Here is a 23,134-nt window from a genome sequence, read left to right as displayed (position 1 = left end):
GAGGCTAGACCGGCCCCAGCACATCCTCCTCCTGTAGCTATGGTAACCCAGCTGAAAACACGCAGCGTGCTCGGTGGAATCTGTTTAAAAGTGTGTTGACCTCAAAAGTCCAGGAAAATAAACCAGGTATTATTACACGGCAACCTTGACGACTACATTGTTTCTTTGAACTGATAAACCAAAGCGCTGAGTAGAACTCCAGCAAGGCTAAAGGACAATGCCACAGAGCGTTCTCCTTCTGAGCTTTGTGGCTCATTTAATGAGTGAACGCAAGGCAAACAGCAGCAGCCACTGGAAAACATTTGAGGCACTCCTCGAATTCGGCCTGCTTGGATTGCAAAACAAAAGAATACATGTCGAACAACTTCATGATAATACATTTTTAACAGGATTCATGAGTTCATGACAACTTTGGTCCATTTTGGAGTCTGTAAAAGCACTCAAAAAGGTATTATTTTTCCAATAATAAGAAGAAGTTGCCTGGTTTTGCTTAAGAAACCTGAATGTTCTATGTGAATCCATAGCAAATGTCACGGTTTCTCTCTTATTTCTTGAGACAACGCTACAAAAATCTCATTGGCCACCACCAAAGCCCTTTTGAAGCTATGACAAGACGAGTCTTTGACTGTTAAGTCAATCAAAAGATTTGCAGGATACGCTTAGCACCAGCAATGGACATCTCCAATAGCCAAAGTTAGGGTCTTGGCCCGGGGTTGAACTGACTCCATTTGCACAAAAGGCAGCAGCGTCTACCAATACACCCGCATGGCACATTTGACATTTTCCATTGTGCTTAGGAAGCACACTTAGGAAGAACAATAAATGATTCAGGTCGGCATGGCTATGCAGTGTTCATGTAAGGACATGAAAAAAATCTTGAATAAAATATTAACTGTTTGGTTGACCCGACAGGGTTCGGAGCTCATGTGTTCGGAAAACCTATTTCTGTGTTACTAATTAGTTTGGAGTGTAGAACACTATTAATTCAGCGGTAACAAAATGGCGGAATCCATCGCGGATTTGGCCAATAAAAACAGCATTTAAAATTAAACGGATGTGACTGAAATGCTGTCATCAAGAGAAAAAAGAACATTTGTCTGGGGAAGTCCTCACTGACACTCAACCGCTCCCTTCAAAACAAAACTTTTTACTCATCACCATGGAGCCGCGCCAACACTTTGGCCGGCCGCCATGCACCCTTCTCAGGGGAGCTCCCTGCCTGCCTCCAGGACTCAAACCTCGAAGCGGCCACCTCAAACACAAATGTGTGAAACAATTCGAAAGAGGCAAGTATGGCAATTTGCAATGCCAACAAAAAAAATGATTCAAAAAATGTTCCAACACAAGTTAAGTAAGGCTCCACTTTTCCAAAAACTGCGCAAGCTGATGCTAATGTATATTGGCTTTGCTATTGATATGTTACTGATTAGCATTTGCGAGTTTACATGGCAATTTCAACACCTACAAATTTCTTAATGAATACTTGTTTAGTAGACCTAAGTATCCATTAAAAACAACAAGTGTTTTTGGCCACTCTAATATTACACACAGTTTGAGCAGTAACACTGTTTGAATATAGCAAACTAAAACACTGTACTTCAATTAAGTGATTCTTTAGCCTACCACTAGATGGAGCCTACGTACCACCAGTGTTACACGTACTACAGTTTTTTATAATACCTGCTGTATTGTATCAATAAACGTAAGTACTTTTGCATTTACTGTATTTCAAGGGTCGGCACCTTATGAGATATTTTTTTCTCAGAACCACAACTTATAGATGGTAATGGTGGATTATTGAGATATATGGTATTCATGGGTGGTAAAAGAACAATGTAGACTGAACCAAAAAACATGTCACAAAACTGTAATACGATCCAAAAAGTGGATTTTGTAAACCGTTACACCCCAGTGATCATTAGTGCCGTACTAAGATACAAAAGACAGCTGTAGTCTTCTGTGGTTTTGCTATTCACACAGAAAAAGGGCTTTTTGTCTTTTTTTCCGGACAGCCGCAGTATTCCATTTCAAAACAAATGCAGACAAAATCTACACCCCATCATTTCATCTGAAGATACCTTCCACACAGTAACAAGCTCCTCCGACAAGTCCTGCAGGAAGGAGATTGAAAAGACACGGGAACAACTCAATCACACGTCAATCCCATCCCTAGAAATATTTCTAAACCAATATAGCCCGTGGCGCTGGCCCTAGACAGCTGAAGGAGAGTGTGCAAACCGGATGGATGGAAGCAGGGAGAGAAAGATGATTTGTTGGATTCGACCCGGAGTGGAGGCGTGTGGTGCTTCGTTCTTCTTGTTGATATTGGGGGTGCTTGTGGTGCCGTCGATGATTTTATTTCATACGTGGTGGCGGCGAGTAATGAGGAGGAAATGACCTCCTGCTTGGCCAAGACACAGCAGAGGGCTCGGAATGATTTGAGTCTCTGTGTGATGTGTTCAGGCCGGAATGAATGAGCACATGCAGAGCTGCGAAGTAGGCAGGGAAAGATGAGTGTTGCTCCGGCTGATTAGCAGGGAAGCAGAATAGCCAACACGTTTGAGTATTGGGAAGAGGAACAAAAGGAAGTGAAAAGTAAAGAATATGTGGAGTGGTTCCTACTTCCTGTCGCCCTAACCGCTCCACAGAGGACGCCATCTCCTCTGCACTCCACCTGAGCTTAGAACATCTGGAAGGAAGGGACACAGACGTGCGGATGTTTTTTCTGGACTTCAGCTCAGCATTCAACACCATCATCCCAGAGCACTTGGTGAGCAAACTGGCCCCCCTTGGATTCAGTACCCCCCTATGCAACTGGCTGCTTGACTTCCTCACAGACAGACCCCAATCTGTGAGAGTGGGCAACAACACTTCCAGTGCCATCTCCCTGAGCACCGGCTCCCCCCAGGGCTGCGTCCTGAGTCCGCTGTTGCTCACGTTGATGACTCATGACTGCTGCACCAGGTCCACTACCAACCACATTGTGAAGTATGCGGACGACACGACAGTAGTGGGCCTCATCCGTGACAACAAGGACATGGACTACAGGGAAGAGGTGAAACATCTGGTTGACTGGTGCAGAACCAACAACCTGGTCCTGAATGTCGACAAGAGCAAGGAGATCATAGTTGACTTCAGGAAGCACCGGTCCAGCCAAGCTTCACTCTACATCAACGGCACAGCGGTGGAGATAGTAAGCAGCACCAAGTTCCTGTGGGTGCAGATAACTGACAATTTAACCTGGTCCCTACACACCGGAGCTCTTGTAAAAAGAGCTCAGCAGCGCATGCACTTTTTGCGTCAGACGAGCACAGCTCCCTCCCCCCATTCTACAGAGGCACTATAGAGAGCCTGCTGACCAACAGCATCTCTGTCTGGACTGGAGCCTGCAATGCCTCAGACTGGAAGTCTCTCCAGAGAGTGGTGAGGACGGCGGAAAAGATCATCAGGACTAAGGCTGAAAAGACGCGTCGACGTCATCGGTTACGTAAATACGTGGACGCCATTTTTGTGCGTCGACACGTCGCATATTTACGTCACACTACCGTCATGGCGGAGCGCAAAGCAGACGGTGCGAGCGAGGGGAAAAAAGCACGCCAAAAGTCGTCAAAAGTGTGGGAGTATTTCAATAAACGGCCTAATAATGTTGTTGTATGTACACTGTGTCGAGCGGAAATGGCCTATCATAGCAGCACAACGGCTATGAACGAACATTTGAAAAGAAAACACCCGACAGCGTTCTTGCCATCACCATCAACTAGTCAATCGTCCGCGTGAGTATACGTTGTCATCATTACACAAAAACATGAATGTGTCATTTGTATCTGCGTTGTAAATTCATAAACTAAAGCACCGTTTCGCTCTGAGAGGCGCGTTTGGCGTGCCTGTTCAGTGTTTACAAAGACGCGCTCCTCTTTAACGCTAACGTTAATTAGTTGTGCAAATACCTTTTACAACATTAACAGTTACTGTACATATACTATGTACAAACGAACAATTAACTTTCCCTTTAATCATACTATCATTGTTGTGTTATTAAACCAATTTAACAAGATAATGTGTGTAGTTTAATTAACCTTTTGTATTAAAGTAAGCTGTATTTGGGTATATTTAAAATGAAAATTAAATGTTGTCTCTTATGTTGCAGCAAACGACAAAGCAGTGTCCAGGATTTTAATCCCAAAGAGGCATGGGACTGAATGCACACCCCAAGTGGCCGCTGACCTGACTGATGGTGTCCTGGAAATGATGGTCATAGACATGAGGCCATTAAATATGGTAGAAGGGAAAGGGTTTCAAAAAATGATCAAACGGTTTCACTCTGGCTACACATTACCATCAAGAACCCACTTCACTAAGCTTATGGAGCAAAAATACACAAAGAAAATGAATGAAGTCAAAGCAATCCTGAAAAATGTGAAAGGAAAACTGACACTCACAACTGATGCATGTATGGCCACTGAAGCTTACCTTGGTGTCACCATTCACTTTGTTAATGATGAGTGGGAGCTTATCTCAATTAACTTGACAACAATGCCCCTCAAGGAAAAGCACACTGCAGAAAACATTGCCTCTTGGATTGAGGATGTTGTCAATAAGTTTGAAATAAACATAAAACAAGTACAAGTCATTGTACATGACAATGCTGCAAATGTTGTTGCAGCTTTAAGAGTTCTTGAGGAAAGACATGGTGTTTCATCCCTCAGGTGTGCTGGCCATACTCTACAGCTTGTAGTTAACCATGCTCTAAAGGACAACCACATCAGCAGAGCTTTAGGAGCAGCAAGAAGTTAGGTCGAGCACTTCAGAAAAAGTGAGCTGGCCAGTACAAAACTAAAGGTTAAGCAAAAACAAATGGGTTCTCCAGACCACAGCCTCATACAAGATGTGTCTGTGAGATGGAACAGTTCCTTTTACATGAGTAGTCGCCTGCTTGAGCAGAGGTGGCCAATGACAGCAACTCTGTCAGATCCGGAGGTCACTCAAAGAAGGAAGCATTTTCTGGATCTTAAGGCTGACCAGTGGAGCTTGCTTGAAGAACTTGAACAAGTTCTGAAACCTTTTGAATGTGCAACTGTGTACCTGAGTGGAGAATCTTATGTAACAGTTTCCGCTGTCCCTCTGCTGGTGAAAGGGCTTCGGAAGGCTACACAAACTGCTTTTGAAAATGCATCAATCAAGTGTTTCCAGGTCACTGCTGCACGTGAGATAACATCCAGGTGGGAAGCCGAGACCACATTCAAAGATGATGGGCCAAATGTGTGCATATTAGCAGCTGCACTTGACCCACGATTCAGGAAGCTGAAATTCCTGACTGCAGATGAGTGTTTAAAAGTTCAATACAAGCTGCATGCAATAGTTCTGGAGGAGAGAAAAAAAAGGAAAAGGAGACAAACGCTCAACAGGGCACAGCAATGCAAGTGGAAAGACCAGATTCTGACAGGCGGCCTGTATCTTTACTAGACACACTTCTTGGCTCAGATTCAGATGAACTCAGCAACAATGAGGAAGACAACAATGACAGTAATGATGCTGAAATGGTCAGAAACGAGTTAGTGTCTTATTTTGGAGAATCCCCCATTTCCAAGGATGAAAACCCATTAAAATGGTGGAAAGAACATCAGGCAAGGTTTCCAAATCTGGCAATGCTGGCTTGGTCTTACCTCTCAGTTCCAGCCACATCGACCCCTTCTGAGAGTCTTTTTTCAGCTGCTGGGAATATTGTAAACAAGAAAAGAACCAGCCTCACCCCAGAGCATGTAGACATGCTAACCTTTCTTCATTACAACTGTTAGTCACTCACTGGAATGAGTAGAATTGGTTATTGTGTACTGTGTTGGACTGGATGTTTATTTTGCACATTTTTAAAAGCAATACTTAATGTTTACAGTGCTCCAGAATATTTAGATTGGCACAAATGTTTACATTGTTACAGAATGTTTTGTCATGTTGTTGTCAATGTTGACTGAGTGGCCTTACTTTTTTTTTTTGTAAATAAAAGCCATGCCTTTTGAAAAAACTGGCCTACATTTATTTTTTCGTCTTCATTTTAAATAAAAAAAAATAATCGGTAAAAGGAAAAATAATCTATAGATTAATCGAAAAAAATAATCTATAAATTAATCGAAAAAAATAATCTATAGATTAATCGATAGAAAAATAATCGATAGCTTCAGCCTTAATCAGGACTCCTCTTCCTCCTATCCAGGAGATCGCAAAAAGCCGCTACCTGACCAGGGCTCAGAAAATCTGCAAAGACTCCTCCCACGCCCACCAAGGACTGTTTTCACTGCTGGACTCTAGAAAGAGGTTCCGCAGCCTCCGAAGCAGAACCTCCAGGTTCTGTAACAGCTTCTTCTCTCAGACCGTAAGACTCTTGAACGCATCATAATTATCCCCTCAACTCCCCCCAAAATGGATTAACTCGCTGTAATAAAAAAGACAATATAACATACATACATAAACGTTGATGCATGTGAAAAAGTGTAATATATTTATCTGTACAGTAACCTATTTATTTATTTATATATGCACCTTATTGCTTTTTTATCCTGCACTACCATGAGCTTATGTAACGAAATGTTGTTCTTATCTGTACTGAAAAGTTCAAATTTGAATGACAATAAAAAGGAAATCTAAGTCTAAGTCTAAGTCTACTTCCTTCCAGCTACAAGATCATCCACTTTTCTTGTAAGACTTCCAACAAGGTGTCTGTCTCTGGGAATGTTGTCCATGTGTGATGTTACAGGTCACTGATGATGGATCTGAGACAGCGAACATCTCTGATGCAGTTCATCCCAAAACTTTGCCGAAACAATTTCCACAAAGTGGAACGTCTAGCTGAGATGAAGGATAGTCCAACGTCTTACTGATTACTTTATTAATCACTGTGTCCTCGAGATAAGATAATTTTATTTGTATTCATTTGCAAATAACTACCATATTCTCCGGACTATGGAAGACATCCGTATATTAGCAGTACTCACTAAATTATAGGGAAAAATATATTTTTCCATATATTAGCCACACCAGACTATAAACCGCAGATACAGTATATACGTTGCAAAATTAGTTATTTACACAGAAAGATAAATGTTTATTTATATGTATACCTTAATTATTTCTATTTCCAACAGTGTCTGTAACACGGTAGTAAAACGGCTGATCAAACAAAACATAAGTTATTGTCATGGACCCACTAGCAGCAGAAGCTAGCTCTCCAATCAGCTAAACAGACTCAATAACGCCACAGTGACATCTTGGTGAATTTACTGAGGAATTTGTGGAACTGAAACAATACAAAAAGAATGCTAATGTAAGTTAATAATACTAACACAGACACTTGTAAATATATTAGCTTATTAGTTAATGCTAATGACGCTAGCTTAATTACATTACAATAGCACGTACAAATATGCATGAAAACACTCCTACAGACATCACATATGGAACAGTCTCGTAAGTATAAACAGTTTTAGCTGTATTGTAAAACCTACAAACGTTGCTTAGAGTAATTAATGAAAAATCCATACGAATAGAAACGCTATGGACGGCTAGAAGACTGAGCGGTACTCCGGTTGAAAAAAAAAAAGCACTGGTCGAAGGACACTGCAGCAACTGCAGCGAGTGAACTCCAAAAGATGGCGCCATAACACAAACAATAAGACACCTTTTCAGCATGTTTGCTTGTTTTTTTATTTTTATGGCCTCTGCGAAGAAAAATACATAAATTAGCCGCAAAGTTTTATAAGCCACGGGGTGCAAAAGGTAGGAAAAAAGTAGCATCTTATAGTCCAGTATTTAGGGGACTTCAAATGAAATGTACGGTCTATATATAAGTACATACATCCATTTTGGAAATAATATTATATTATTTAATATTACAATTAAATAAATGTATGTCTCTAATGTGACCTCTGAGTGACAGTTGGCTAATGCTTACTAGGCAAACATACACATTTTATTGAGAATGTCTCCAATATTCCATGACCTTTATTTGAGGTAGCAACAGATCTGTTGAAATTCCAAATTCCAATTCGAACTGAAGTAAAACATAAATTCCAATTACGGTAATAATTTTAGTTTAATCATACTCCATTGTTTCTAAATTCCAATTCGAACTGAAGTAAAGCATAAATTCCATATAATAATTTTAGTGTATTGAAGAATCATACTCCATTGTTTGACGTATTTGATAGAAACACTATTACTGTGAACCTCATGTATACAATATTCATTAATTACAGCAAAATATTTTCACTGACAATTGAGAAATAAGAATCTTCTAAGAAAAAAGCATGTTCTATTGAATATAGTTTAATTTGCCGTATTATTTCTAATTATATACAAATGGTGGGAAAATACTTTATTTCCCCGAATGCTTTACTAAAGTGAAATACTAAGTTTTAGAAAATAGAGGGAATTTGTGTATAATTCCAGTATTTGTCAAGCATTTTCAGTATTTAAGTCAAAACCTTTATTAAATGTGACAAATGCTGTTAGTCGTCCCTCACCACATTGCACTTCAAAGTTTGCAGTTTGCAGTCCACTGTGGATCCAGTTTTATCGTAAGCATTATTTACATATTTGTGGTCTAAATTAAGCATTTTCAAACCTAAAATTGACTCCACTACAAATATCGATACTACTGGGGTATTGGCCACTAGATGAGATTAAGGCTCCTCAAGTCAATACAGTATATGTCTTATTTTTTATTACTATGTTTGATTAAACAAGTGTAAATGTGGCATTTATTTGATGCCTACAGTAGACTACTATCATAATGTTAAAACCCATATTCAGAAGGGGTTTAAACAAGTGTTTATGCTCCAGCTATGAAAATATCTAATTTATAGTAACTCTTACTTTGCGAAAATTCATTTATCATGGTCAGACCTGGATTAACAGCGATAAACGAGAGAAAACGACTTTGCTGTAAGGAGTTTTTCTGCATTGCAAAGCATTAAATTCCAGTTCCTGTAATTCCAATTCAATATCGTACGAGGTGGAGACAATTCAATTCAAATTCCAATCCTTCAAATGAATTGAATTGAAATTCTTGAATTGTGTACAAGTACAAGAGGAGAAAAACAAAGTTTTCTGATTAGGCTTAGAGAAACTTCCCTTTGGAGGAGATCTAGAATTATGAAAGCAGCTGCTAAATAAAATGTGGTTTTGTCACTTTTAGGCTAATGCATCACACCACCTCTGTGTCCGTTTGTGTGTGGGGAAAGAAAGGAAAAGGAAGGATCAAGAAAGTTCCACAATGACAATGTTCTTGCCTTTCTCGTTCAATTGACTGCATTTTCATTCCTGAACAGTGTTAGGAAAAACGCTGTTACTTTTATTAGTAATGAGTAATCTAATTAATGTACATTACAACGCTGTTACCGCTGCGTTTGATGTAACTTGAAAGAGGCAACATCACACAGCAAACATGTAGGCTAAGTACAAAAACATACGCACTCCTACTACTACTACTACTACTACAAGAGAATAATGAACAATAAATCAATGATTGCAGTGACAAGCTTGCAATCGTACAATGCACAGTTCGTGGACATGAGACAAGGCAGCCATCGAAGCACATTTGATCTCCTTAAAAAGCGCTAACACAATTTAGTGAAAAGATTCAACAGCACTGGCATCTTCTGGCGAAGCATGCTCCCACAATGCCGTTATTACGCTAACAAACACAGCTGAGGTAGAATGCTGCTCCGAGCGTGCTCTCTCTGACGTCACACATCACTTGGCAACAGGCACTGCCTTTTAAAGTACAAGTATAGTGGAAAAACAAGTTACCTCTACATTGAAGCTATTATTATATATATCTGATTTATGACACAGTAAGACTTCCAAAGTTTGCGAATAAAAAGATATGATCAAAATATTATCAATCTCATGGAGATTCCCGAGCCATTTTGAGACATAATAAGGTAGCCGGTCATGTGAGAAGATGAACCATAGATCCCTTTCCCATCAACAACAATGCTAATCAAACAGACTTTGTGAGAGCCAACAACGATTACTTTGGAAAAAATTATGATCCAGAACTTTATATGTTTGAGCAAGAACACAAAGAAGATGTGCAATAAGCTTTAGAAGTCAAGTGCTAAAGATGAAACCTTATTTATCAACACCATTGCTTGGTGCTAAACATTTAAACTAAACATAATAAACCGTAACAAATTTTGATTTGCAATTTTGAGACAGCTTAATGTGTCAACAATAGCAGCATAAGCCAGCTGTAGCTCACTGCTATCAATGTGCCGCTAAAATAGTCAGTCTGTGTTGGCGCTTATAATGACAATATCACTCATATTTGGTACATTTTCAGGTCACGACATGTAAATGGAGTATTGTTGGCGGCTTCTGGATATGTTTTAGAGCAGGGGTGCCCACACTTTTTCAGCAAGCAAGCTACTTTTTAAATGACCAAGTCGAGGTGATCTACCTCATCCTCATATACAGGTAAAAGCCAGTAAATTAGAATATTTTGAAAAACTTGATTTATTTCAGTAATTGCATTCAAAAGGTGTAACTTGTACATTATATTTATTCATTGCACACAGACTGATGCATTCAAATGTTTATTTCATTTAATTTTGATGATTTGAAGTGGCAACAAATGAAAATCCAAAATTCCGTGTGTCACAAAATTAGAATATTACTTAAGGCTAATACAAAAAAGGGATTTTTAGAAATGTTGGCCAACTAAAAAGTATGAAAATGAAAAATATGAGCATGTACAATACTCAATACTTGGTTGGAGCTCCTTTTGCCTCAATTACTGCGTTAATGCGGCGTGGCATGGAGTCGATGAGTTTCTGGCACTGCTCAGGTGTTATGAGAGCCCAGGTTGCTCTGATAGTGGCCTTCAACTCTTCTGCGTTTTTGGGTCTGGCATTCTGCATCTTCCTTTTCACAATACCCCACAGATTTTCTATGGGGCTAAGGTCAGGGGAGTTGGCGGGCCAATTTAGAACAGAAATACCATGGTCCGTAAACCAGGCACGGGTAGATTTTGCGCTGTGTGCAGGCGCCAAGTCCTGTTGGAACTTGAAATCTCCATCTCCATAGAGCAGGTCAGCAGCAGGAAGCATGAAGTGCTCTAAAACTTGCTGGTAGACGGCTGCGTTGACCCTGGATCTCAGGAAACAGAGTGGACCGACACCAGCAGATGACATGGCACCCCAAACCATCACTGATGGTGGAAACTTTACACTAGACTTCAGGCAACGTGGATCCTGTGCCTCTCCTGTCTTCCTCCAGACTCTGGGACCTCGATTTCCAAAGGAAATGCAAAATTTGCATGGTTGGGTGATGGTTTGGGGTGCCATGTCATCTGCTGGTGTCGGTCCACTCTGTTTCCTGAGATCCAGGGTCAACGCAGCCGTCTACCAGCAAGTTTTAGAGCACTTCATGCTTCCTGCTGCTGACCTGCTCTATGGAGATAGAGATTTCAAGTTCCAACAGGACTTGGCGCCTGCACACAGCGCAAAATCTACCCGTGCCTGGTTTACGGACCATGGTATTTCTGTTCTAAATTGGCCCGCCAACTCCCCTGACCTTAGCCCCATAGAAAATCTGTGGGGTATTGTGAAAAGGAAGATGCAGAATGCCAGACCCAAAAACGCAGAAGAGTTGAAGGCCACTATCAGAGCAACCTGGGATCTCATAACACCTGAGCAGTGCCAGAAACTCATCGACTCCATGCCACGCCGCATTAACGCAGTAATTGAGGCAAAAGGAGCTCCAACCAAGTATTGAGTATTGTACATGCTCATATTTTTCATTTTCATACTTTTCAGTTGGCCAACATTTCTAAAAATCCCTTTTTTGTATTAGCCTTAAGTAATATTCTAATTTTGTGACACACGGAATTTTGGATTTTCATTTGTTGCCACTTCAAATCATCAAAATTAAATGAAATAAACATTTGAATGCATCAGTCTGTGTGCAATGAATAAATATAATGTACAAGTTACACCTTTTGAATGCAATTACTGAAATAAATCAAGTTTTTCAAAATATTCTAATTTACTGGCTTTTACCTGTATATATATATATACATACATACATACATACATATATATATTTAGTAATATAGAAAATTACTATATCGTGATATTCCAGTATACGTTCTCACGCAGTTGCTTTTAGCTGCAAGCATTACACTACAGGCTCTTCCCACTCGTTGTTGTCTCTCCTTCTCACAGACAGCAAGCGCACCTTCTTACATACGTCACATACGTATACGCCCTCGCGGTGCAGAGAGGTAGCGGCATGGGTAACGTTAGCTGTGGCGCGAGTGGTAATACGAGAGAAAGAAGGTGCGAATCTGGTAACAAATGAAGGAAGAATTAATTCCCAAGAAAAACAGCAGGCGGTCCATTGTCTGGCGGTGTTTTGGCTTCAAGTGGGAATATGTCGAACAGACAACTGTAATTTGTCAAGTGTGGGGCAAAAGCGTTGCTACACAAAGTAGCATTACTGCTAATATGTAGCATCATTTGAAAAGTCACCTGCTAGAGAATGAAGAGTGCTTGAAACTCCGCATGTCAACATCTCCATTCGGTGCCACACCAACAAAATGCCGAGGCAACCACTTCCACATCAACACCGTATGAAAACAATAGTCAACAACAGAAGGAGATAACGTCCGCAGGAACCTACCACATAGCGAAGGACGAACACAATTTGATTTCCTATTATGCAGCTCATCTTTATTTGACAGTTATTGAAATATCTTGTGTGACATCATGCACAAAAGTGCACTTTATTTGTTTTAAACTATTGTAGTGGCGTTCTGTACAAAAAGTGCACTTTAATTTAGTGTTGTTTTGATATGTCATCTTAGTGACATCATGCACAAAAGTGCACTCATAGCTTGTTTTAAAATGTCTCTGACAATCCTGCACTTTCTGTTTTGGAAATGACATGAATGTGTGTGCCACTGCTTAATAATTATCTAATAAATACAGTTTTGGTAAATTGACTTAGTTGTGATTTCCCTCTCTGCATGAAAGTTTAAAATGAGCATATATTAATGCAGTATGAAGAAGAATGTTTTAATGTAGACACATAGAATCATCATACTGCTGTGCTTATATGCATCATGTGTTCATTCAAGGCTAAGGCAAAATATTGAGATATATATATCCCTGTATCGTGACATGGCCTAAAATATCGAGATATTAAAAAAAGGCCATATCGCCCAGCCCTAGTTTAATCATACAATAAAACACAATTCAGTGTATAAAGTAAACTTGTTTTCCCCACTCTACTCTGGTACTTTAAGGCACACACACTCTGCTTTCATGAAACGTCTCAACGGCACATGCCAGATATACTGTATTTGAATACTACAATTACTTTTCCTAGTAATTAATGATATTTATCAAAGAGTAATTCCTTTAGCAGGCATGTTATTTTTTTGGTAAAGAAACGAGTAACTATATTTAAGTACTTTTTAAAAGTAATTTTCAGAACACTGGTCCTGAGCGCCACCAAACCAATGTAAACGTTATTGTTTTATGTCGTGAGTTTTAATTTGATACTTTGCATCTTCTGGACTGTTTGCATATTAAGACATCTTGTTCCGGTTTCGCACAGACAATGTAACGTGACCGCTCGCCTTCTGTCGGTCGCGCTGGCGGTTAATGACGGTGTAAATGGGGCGCGTACTGCAAAAGTAGCCGTCAGATGTGAGGGTGTCAGGTTGGCCGCAGCAATCAGCCGTGATTTGTGTGATTGAGAGCGCACGGTAAATGTTGATGGCTCATTTGCTCCTTGATGGATAATTGTGGCTATTAACAACATGACACCGGGCTGACCTTTGCTATAACACTCTTCTTCGCACTCTTAATGGTTTCCTCCAGCCCGTGTCCTTGCATTCATTATGAGGAATCTGGCTTAATGACTCCACCTGATGGCAACACGCGCTGCTCGCTTCCTAAGACGCTCTGTCATTGTTATTCCGATCAAGAACTGAGAGATTTTTTTGTCAAAGTGCAAATACAAAAAAAGGTGTCCGCATTGTTCTATCTTCATCTCATTTTGGCGACTTACGCAGGCAGCGTTTTTTCCCAGCCTTAACTTCCAAATGGAAAAGCATATAATGCTTTTGTGGAGTCCCTGCAGGCAGAATGAATTAATAGCATGCACCTTATTTTGCTTTGAAGCTTCAAATGTACTGTAGATATTTGCACCATCCAATCTGCCTCCTCTGCCTCCTCCTCCTCTCGTGGGACGTGCGGTCGCACAGACCTCATACAGTTACGTAAATATGTTTTATAATGAATATTTCAATGCTGCCGCCTTTGTTTTACATTCAACGGGGGGTCAGCGATTCCCCTTTTTTTCCAAAGAGAGGAAATTTTGTTAATTAGCTGTGGTCCTTTTGTTGTGCACTCATTAAAATTAATTCTGACTTATTTGATTTGCATAACTCGTTAGGATTACGCTTCACAAACACACAGAATCAAACTCATATTGTGTGTGATTAATAATGTGTGCCTCTAATGAAAACCCCCACCTCCCTGACGCACACACACAAGGATGTTAAGACCATAAAACCCTGTGCTGCTGCTAAGATCCAAAGAAAGGACTTTATTTTGTCGCCATGTTTGGATTATGTTTGATATGTCAAGAGCATTTGAAAAATTGACGTTTTAAATACGGCCGACGTGCGGGTAGGAGACCACCTGTTAATAAATTAAAAAAAAGCGGTTGGAGCAGGAGCGCCTGAAGCTATGTGGTCTTCAAAGAACATCAGTGATGAGCTCGCACAAGAGTGTCAGCGTGGTCATCTTTTATTGACAAATGAACATTCCGGTGCTGCAGCTTTGCCTGCGGACAGAAATGCAGATTTTAGAACTGAACCGATCAGTGACGTGCGGTGAGGTTCATGGCTGGTGAGGCACTGACTTCATCACAGTCAGATTTACAAACATATGAACCCTAAAGAGTATCTTATTCACCATTTGATTGGCAGCAGTTAACAGGTTATGTTTAAAAGCTCATACCAGCATTCTTTCCTGCTTGACACTCAGCATCAAGGGTTGGAATTGGGGGATAAATCACCAAAAATGATTCCCGGGCGCGGCGCCGCTGCTGCCCACAGCTCCCCTCACCTCCCAGGGGGTGATCAAGGGGATGGGTCAAATGCAGAGGACAAATTTCACCACACCTAGTGTGTGTGTGACAATCATTGGTACTTTAACTTAACTTTACACATACAAACTGTAGCACACAAAAAAGCACATTTAATAAAAAAAAAACGTTATTATGGTTGTGCTGGATGCACCCCCGCCGTAGAATGCACCCCCTGACGGGAGTGTTATAACTAAAGCCCACACTTAAACTTTCCACGTGCAAGATTGAATCTATTTAAAAAAGTTATTTAATAAGAAGCCAAAAGTGCAAAAACAATAATGTTGGTGTTGCAGGAGTTGTGAATGAATGAAATATGAAATCCGTGCTGCAGTCTGCAGGTGTACCTAATGTTGTGGCCCTGCGGTCGTTCGCGGCTCCTCCAACGCGAGCATTGTTGTTTTTGCACTTTTTGGCTTCTTGTTGGGTGACTTTTTTGAGTGGGTTCGGTCTTGCACTTTGGGGCTTTGAGTGTGGGCTTTGGTCGGTGTGGCACTCCCGTCGGGGGGTGCGTTCTACGGCGGGGGTGCATTAACCGGCACAAGGAGGCGGGATTACTGCGAGCCTCAGCCAGTGCGTCTTCGCAGCAGTTTTATGATTGTTCAGCACAAGAAATACTTTACACACATACGGTTGTTGACAAAATACACTGTACATTATATACCTCAGCTAACTAAACTATGGAAATGTATAATATAGTTCATATAGCAATACGGTCTCACTGCACAGCAGGCCAGCAGTTATCCAAGTCCGTAATCCATGTTGAGGCACAACTGAGTGACGTGCCTCAACTGGCTGCTGATCACCGCACCGTCTCTTCTCAGTATTTGAACGGCAAATGTGAAAATTCAGTGATTTTGAATAAAAATTATCGAAAACTGGTGAAGTTAAATGGAAATTAACTTTATAGTATAATCACTGAATACATATAACAATTTAATAAATTTTTTTTCTTTTGACATTTTTTTTCTTTCCATGATGGCAGGTGAGGAGGCCCCGCACGTCACTGGAACCGATTTAGCGTTCCATTAAACTCCAGTTTTGGATGCACCTGGAAGCAGGAGCAAAAGCACTTCAAGTAATTTACTGGTCCAAAGAAAACTGTACGTTCACATTCTACATTCACACTGCAGGGGAGGATGTCTAATACTGATTTTTTTTGTCATATACAATCTTTTTTATGTATTTGTTGACATTACAAAAAAATGTGACGTTTAATGTGAACACAAACTGACCCGCATGCAGACAATTCTAGTCGGTCTCAGTCCTGGTGCATATGTGGCACTTTCAAGGATTTTGTGCAATGAAAGTCAACATTTTCTGAAACAAATTACCCTGCCACACAAAAAAATACAAAAGTGCTGACTTGCTTTACGGCTTATGCCATTCCTGCTTTTCTCATTCGTTAAAAAGACGGAAGTCGTCACGAACACCTGCGTGCCGCCAAAAAACTATAAGAAGAAGAACACCTACATGCAATTATTGCTGCAAAACAACCAAAGAAACAATGTTTTGTCTGAGGAAACTAAAAGAAAAACGGAGCCTAAAAGGACAGTGAAGGATCAATATTCCCCCGGTTTTCACTCGCTGGCATGAACTCAAAGATGAGGAGGGATTTTCGGCCGATACTGCCTTGGCTCTGTGCCTGCTAAACTAGTAACTTTTTATGCTCAAATCAAAATAATAACGCTAATAATGTTAGCTATCAGAAATTTAAGTGGTAGTATTAAATAATCGCAAAAAGCCGCTGCCTGACCAGGGCTCAGAAAATCTGCAAAGACTCCTACCACCCCCACCAAGGACTGTTTTAACTTCTGGACTCTAGAAAGAGGTTCTGCAGCCTCCGTAGCAGAACCTCCCGGTTCTGTAACAGCTTCTTCCCTCAGGCCATAAGACTCTTGAACGCATCATAATAATCCCCTCAATTCCCCCCAAAAACGGATTACCTCGCTGGAATATAAAGACAATATAACATACATCCATAAACGTGAATGCATTTGCAAAAGTGCAATATCTTTATCTGTACAGTAATCTATTTATTTATATCTGCACCCTATTGCTCTTTTATCCTGCACTACAACGAGCTAATGCAACACAATTTCGTTCTTATCTGTACTGTAAAAGTAAAAGTAAAAGTAAAAGACAATAAAAGGAAGTCTAAGTCTAAATACAGGCATGTGATTTGACCACAATGAAAAAGACTGAAAAAATTTCCGGGGGTCTGGGGGACGAAGGCCCCCCAGCCAGGTCCAGGTCCTGGTGGGGGGACAAGGGGGGCAACGCCCCCCGAAGCTCCTGGTTTTTCACCAATTTAACATGCTAAAATTAACAAAGACAGCACCATTTGAAGAAAATATTTTAGTGTTTAAAGACATGAAAACATTAATAGAACATACCTTGCTTCAAGTTGTTTCATATGTTTTTGGCGTTTCGCATGTACTTCCAAAGCCTTGAAACCTCGTGATCCATAGTCAATATTATCATGACACCACGTGCACAAAACCTTTCCGGGACGATCGATTTTCCGAATAAAATCACCGAACAAAGTCGTAACTTCCTTCTTCCCAACAGTATCAGTGATTTCCCTTTCCATCCAGTCCCATCGAAACTTATTTTTGACATGTTTATCAATTTCTTTTACTCGTAAAGCGTCCTTTCTCTCGAGAACCGACATCGTTTACATATGGAAAATGGCGGTAATAACCATTATGAATGATGACGTTATTAACGTCATCGTTCATAACAGATGTCCTGATTGGTCACAAGGAACATATCGACCAATCAACTACGGCGTAATATAAACTACGTCTCAAATCTTGATTTAGGGTCTGAAAAAAAACCGGAAAAACGGGAGATAATTATTTATTTTTTCCCGAGATTAAAAAAGACGGAATTCCGACTTTAGACGGAAAAATCACATGCCTGTAAATAGCCACCAGCTTGATAATTTGCAGTTCCACATTACTTCCTTCGAAAAAACTCTACCGGCAGTCTTTCTTTGCTTCAGACCTTCATTCACCCAGATACATTCTTGGTATTGGCATCATGTCTGTAGCGCAATCCAAGATCATTTCTTAATAGTGTCTGCTATTTAATATCAGCATAGCCATTAGAGACGTAATATTTGTAATCTGTGCCAATGTTATAGCGGACATCTTGTCAGTATGACGCTATGCGCTAGTCCTCATGGGAAATGTGGTCTTCTTCTGGCAAAACACTAACGCTTTGGTCCACTGGCACCGCCAAAATCAACCAAAACTTAAAGTTCTTAAGTGGGGCTTTAATAAATAAATAAATAATATAAATAAATAATATGAATAAAATGACAGCAATACAATACAATAAAAACAAGAAATAAACACCAAAACAAATCATCAAAATTAATGCAACAAACCAGCAACAATACAGAAAAAATTTGTCACAAAATTGTCTTGCTTGTGATGTAATTGTAATGTTCATGCTCATAATTCCAGGGTTTATGAATGCAGCTTGCTGCCAGTGACAGTTGATAATAATGAGGAATTGCTGTGTTACGGCGCTAGTGGACTTGTACTCGCTCTTGTACGCTTCTGCCGGGACGCTACATTGCTTACCAGACGTTCCTTGTACAATATCACGGTCATACACTTGTTGCAAGTGGCTGAGTCTGCATTCATTTAACACCGACACAAGACACCGATAGCTGCTTCTTTTTTCAATCTGGTTTCTAGTAGGGCTGGGCGATATGGACGAAAAAGTATATCTCAATATATTTTTACTTAAACTCGATATATTTTCCGGTGAAAGTATACATATAAAAATATTCATTTTTGAGCGACATTCACTGAAATTGAAGTGAATGACAACTGTACTGTAAACAGTCAATGGCACTTTTATTAACCCAGTTAGTCAAGATGGGTATTAACAGCACAGAAAATAAACTGTTTAAGTAGCACAGAATTACATAACATAAATAAAATAGAAAAATATTATTTCTACGGAAAATAAATAACATAGCTGTGCAAATAATACAAAATCTATCAAACTCAGATAAAAGATTGATTTGCAGGCAGGCACTTTTTAATTCCCAGTCAACGATGTAATGGACTGTCGCACACGGACGGTTCTGGTCAGCGCCAAGTAAGTGAATTGACTTAATTGTGCGGCTATGATCTCCCTCACTTCGGCATACATTTTTGGCAGCATTTCTCTTACGAAATGTGCCCTGCTTGGCAACTCAAGAACAGTTTTCATTTGGGCTTACATGGTAAACAACTGAAATGAATGTTTTATCCAGACTCATACATTTGTCCAAATGTGGCCAAGTACAAACATTGTGGGTTTCCTGGACGTCGTCTTCATCGCTAAAAGAAAAATCTAAAGAAGAGAATCCCTCTGCCATTTTCCACTAGTTTTTTAATATATGAATCGCCTGCTTGAATATTCCCTCTTCTCTTCTAGACTCTCTTGTCGTCATTTGGGATGTCTGTTGTGATTTCCCTTCCTGGTTCCATGACCCGCCCTATCTTGCCTCTGATTGGCCTGTACCTAATGTGTTGCCTTAATCTCCACCAATGTTCCCTCTAATTGTTCATGTGTCTGAGCAAACACAAAAACTCCCTGAGCATTCAGTGGAGCACATGTGAGCAACATCACACGTGGCAATACCAGCAGCACACCTGTTTCAAACCAATCTTTTATAATAACACTCAAATGAGAGCAGTCATTTTCATGAGATTATTTTGGAATATTAGTGATTTGGCCCACTTGTAATGAAAATAAAAGAAATCGTGTTTTTCATAAGATATGGATTAGTATTGTACAATATGTCTGGGTGGGGGTCCTGCTTTGGAAATCATTTGTACCCCTTTCAGAGATCACATTTAGTTGCCCTTAAACATCCTCATGTTGCACAATGAAATGTAAGCATAGGATGAAGTGTGCATTCTTGTAACTTTCTCTAGTAACAGCATTCCATGATTAATATCAATAAATTAACATTAATAATAAATGACATTAGAATAAGCACATGTATGACTGAGGAGTCAGTGTAACTTTGTGTGGTTTTTGAATTGTCCGACTTTTTGTGTGGCCATAAACGCACCAGTGGCTTAGTGTTGGTGACAGATGACAAGTTGGAAGGGGAGGAGTCTAGTAGCCCATGAGAGGGAGTGGGGAGCGGGGGAGAACAAGGAACACAACAAATAAGCGGTGTTTGGTCATTTTAACGTGAAATATTGACTCTATGTGAAATGCTATGCATTGCCTCCCTGCTTGTTTTCAATGATTTTGTTTTGTAAAGCACCTTGAATTGCCTTTGTGTATGAAATGTGCTATATAAATACAATTTTACATGACTTGAAATAAATTATATCGATATTACGATATTTTCTTAATTCATATCTTGTTTAAAAATATATCGATACATCTTATAAACTCGATATATCGCCCAGCTCTAGTTACTAGTGTTTACATCTGAACTATTGCCCTTATTGAACAGAGTTACAGTAACCATCCCTAGACTTTGTTGCACTTTTTGAAACGTACTACTTTAGGAACAAAACAACTAGGTATTTTCAGCATTCACACGCTCATTATCCTTATGTTCCATTGCCCGCGTAAAACTTCCCTTTCCCTACATTAAAGGGGAACATTATCACCAGACCTATGTAAGCGTCAATATATACCTTGATGTTGCAGAAAAAGGACCATATATTTTTTTAACCGATTTCCGAAATCTAAATGGGTGAATTTTGGCGAATTAAACGCCTTTCTATTATTCGCTCTCGGAGCGATGACGTCACAACGTGACGTGACATCGGGAAGCAATCCGCCATTTTCTCACTTTCGTCGGTGTGTTGTCGGAGGGTGTAACAACACGAACAGGGACGGATTCAAGTTGCACCAGTGGCCCAAAGATGCGAAAGTGGCAAGAAATTGGACGAAATTTGTTCAAAATACGAGGGTGTGGGGAAAGCCGACGAAATGGTCAGTCGTTTGTTCCGCACACTTTACCGACGAAAGCTATGCTACGACAGAGATGGCAAGAATGTGTGGATATCCTGCGACACTCAAAGCAGATGCATTTCCAACGATAAAGACCCTAGCTTCCCTGGCCTGCTGACATCAACTCCAAAACTGGACAGATCAGCTTTCAGGAAAAGAGAGCGGATGAGGGTATGTCTACAGAATATATTAATTGATGAAAACTTTATTTATTACTCGTGGTTGTACGTAAATTATTATACATAAACTGTGTTTACCAATAACTTAGCTTAAAAACATTTATTTTTTTCAATCATTCGAGTACATTTGGGTAGTCTTGTGAAATGCAGTATTTTGTGTCTATTTAGGTATGGTTAACCTGAGTGCTGAAATCGTGGAAAAATATATGTTCTTAGCGCGCCTGAAATGGGCTGTCTGCACTCTCAAAGTGCATGTTGTTGCCAAATGTATTTCATATGCTGTAAACCTAGTTCATAGTTGTTAGTTTCCTTTAATGGCAAACCAACACATACCAATTGTTGGTTAGAAGGCGATCGCCGAATTCGTCCTCGCTTTCTCCCGTGTCGTTTTCGTCGGTTTCGCTTGCATACGGTTCAAACCGATATGGCTCATTAGCTTCAGTTTCTTCTTCAATTTCGTTTTCCCTACCTGCCTCCACACTACAACCATCCGTTTCAATACATGCGTAATCTGTTGAATCGCTTAAGCCGCTGAAATCCGAGTCAGAATCCGAGCTAATGTCGCTATAATTTGCTGTTCTATCCGCCATGTTTGTTTGTATTGGCATCACTGTGTGACGTCATAGGAAAATGGACGGCTGTATATAACGATGGTTAAAATCAGGCACTTTGAAGCTTTTTTTAGGGATATTGCGTGATGGGTAAAATTTTGAAAAAAACTTCGAAAAATAAAATAAGCCACTGGGAACTGATTTTTAATGGTTTTAACCCTTCTGAAATTGTAATAATGTTCCCCTTTAAAATGTGAAAATCAAGCAAGAACAACCTAGTATGCCCTCTTTTCTACAAAGGATCTAAACTAGACATCAATACTGAGATGTTTCATGTTGGAAATCAGACTCGACGCAACATGTCTTTTTTGCCAATATTTCACAGACAATTCCTGAGATCTGGATGAATGATCAGACGATCGCAATCAAAGAGGCAATTACATTTATGAAACGCTGCTTCCAATTAACGAGCTGTTTATCAGCGGCGACGCGTAAATGACTTTGCGGCAGCTTTCCAAAACTCTCGTCGCTTCCGTCGGTCGCTGCCAATTTTTTTCACTCTTAGATAGAGCTCCCCCCGCCCTTCTCTGTCTCTCTATCCAAGCAACATGACAGTTTGATGATGCTGTGCAGCAGCTGTTGTGACACGCGCTCATTCGCCACTTGAAAGCGCCGCATCCAGTGAGGGAAAAGAGAGAATTTAGCTTTGACAATAATGAAAAGGCAACAAGCTTCACATCCAGACAATACCTGGATATCTGCAGGCGGCTAATATCTATCTGCCAGTTAGTTCTCAGTCTTATCAGGGCTTCATTATTTATATGGCAACTGCTGAGCTGGGCAGCTCCAGGAACAATATCATCATAAACACACCACGGCGGCTTTGGTTGGGAGGGGGCACCGGAGATCAGGACACAAATATTGTTTGTTTGCTGAAACTCCCCGGAGTTAATTTAGCTCAGTGTAGCGGCCGACCTCGACTCGGCGTGGCCGCTCGGCTCGGGCGTCAAAGAGATTAAAGTCGGCGAGATGAGATGGGCCTAAAAGTGCTTTCCTTCTCGCTGCGGAGGAAAAACAATTTATGAGACTTGGAGTTCAACACAACAGACTCACGGAAAACAATTTGGCTTGGATTACCTTAAAAAGGAGCAAAAACTCACAGTCTGGCTATTACAAACATTCACAACGACGTTACACAACACCATTTATTAGATGTATTGGCTATTTTCTGCAGATAAATCAAAGGCAAGTTTATGAGGAATACAA

The 23,134-nt window shown here is 40.2% G+C and overlaps 1 long non-coding RNA gene across 3 annotated transcripts in view; it reads right to left on the bottom strand.

Moving 5' to 3' along the window:
- The window catches only part of LOC133609488 (uncharacterized), a 165,065-nt gene that overhangs the window by 94,796 nt on the left and 47,135 nt on the right, over window positions 1–23,134 (bottom strand). For 2 of the 3 annotated variants that reach the window (XR_009815717.1, XR_009815719.1), the window contains exon 5: window positions 14,798–14,850. The exons of the other annotated variant lie outside the window; for it this stretch is intronic. This is a non-coding gene — a long non-coding RNA (uncharacterized lncRNA). Of the gene's footprint in view, window positions 1–14,797; window positions 14,851–23,134 lie in introns of those variants that run through there. 3 annotated transcript variants of the gene reach the window in all.

This window comes from Nerophis lumbriciformis, linkage group LG07 (assembly GCF_033978685.3).
Source record: "Nerophis lumbriciformis linkage group LG07, RoL_Nlum_v2.1, whole genome shotgun sequence".
Classification (NCBI taxonomy): domain Eukaryota; kingdom Metazoa; phylum Chordata; class Actinopteri; order Syngnathiformes; family Syngnathidae; genus Nerophis; species Nerophis lumbriciformis.
Note: the sequence above shows the minus strand (reverse complement) of the source record. Positions and strands in the feature narration are given on the sequence as shown.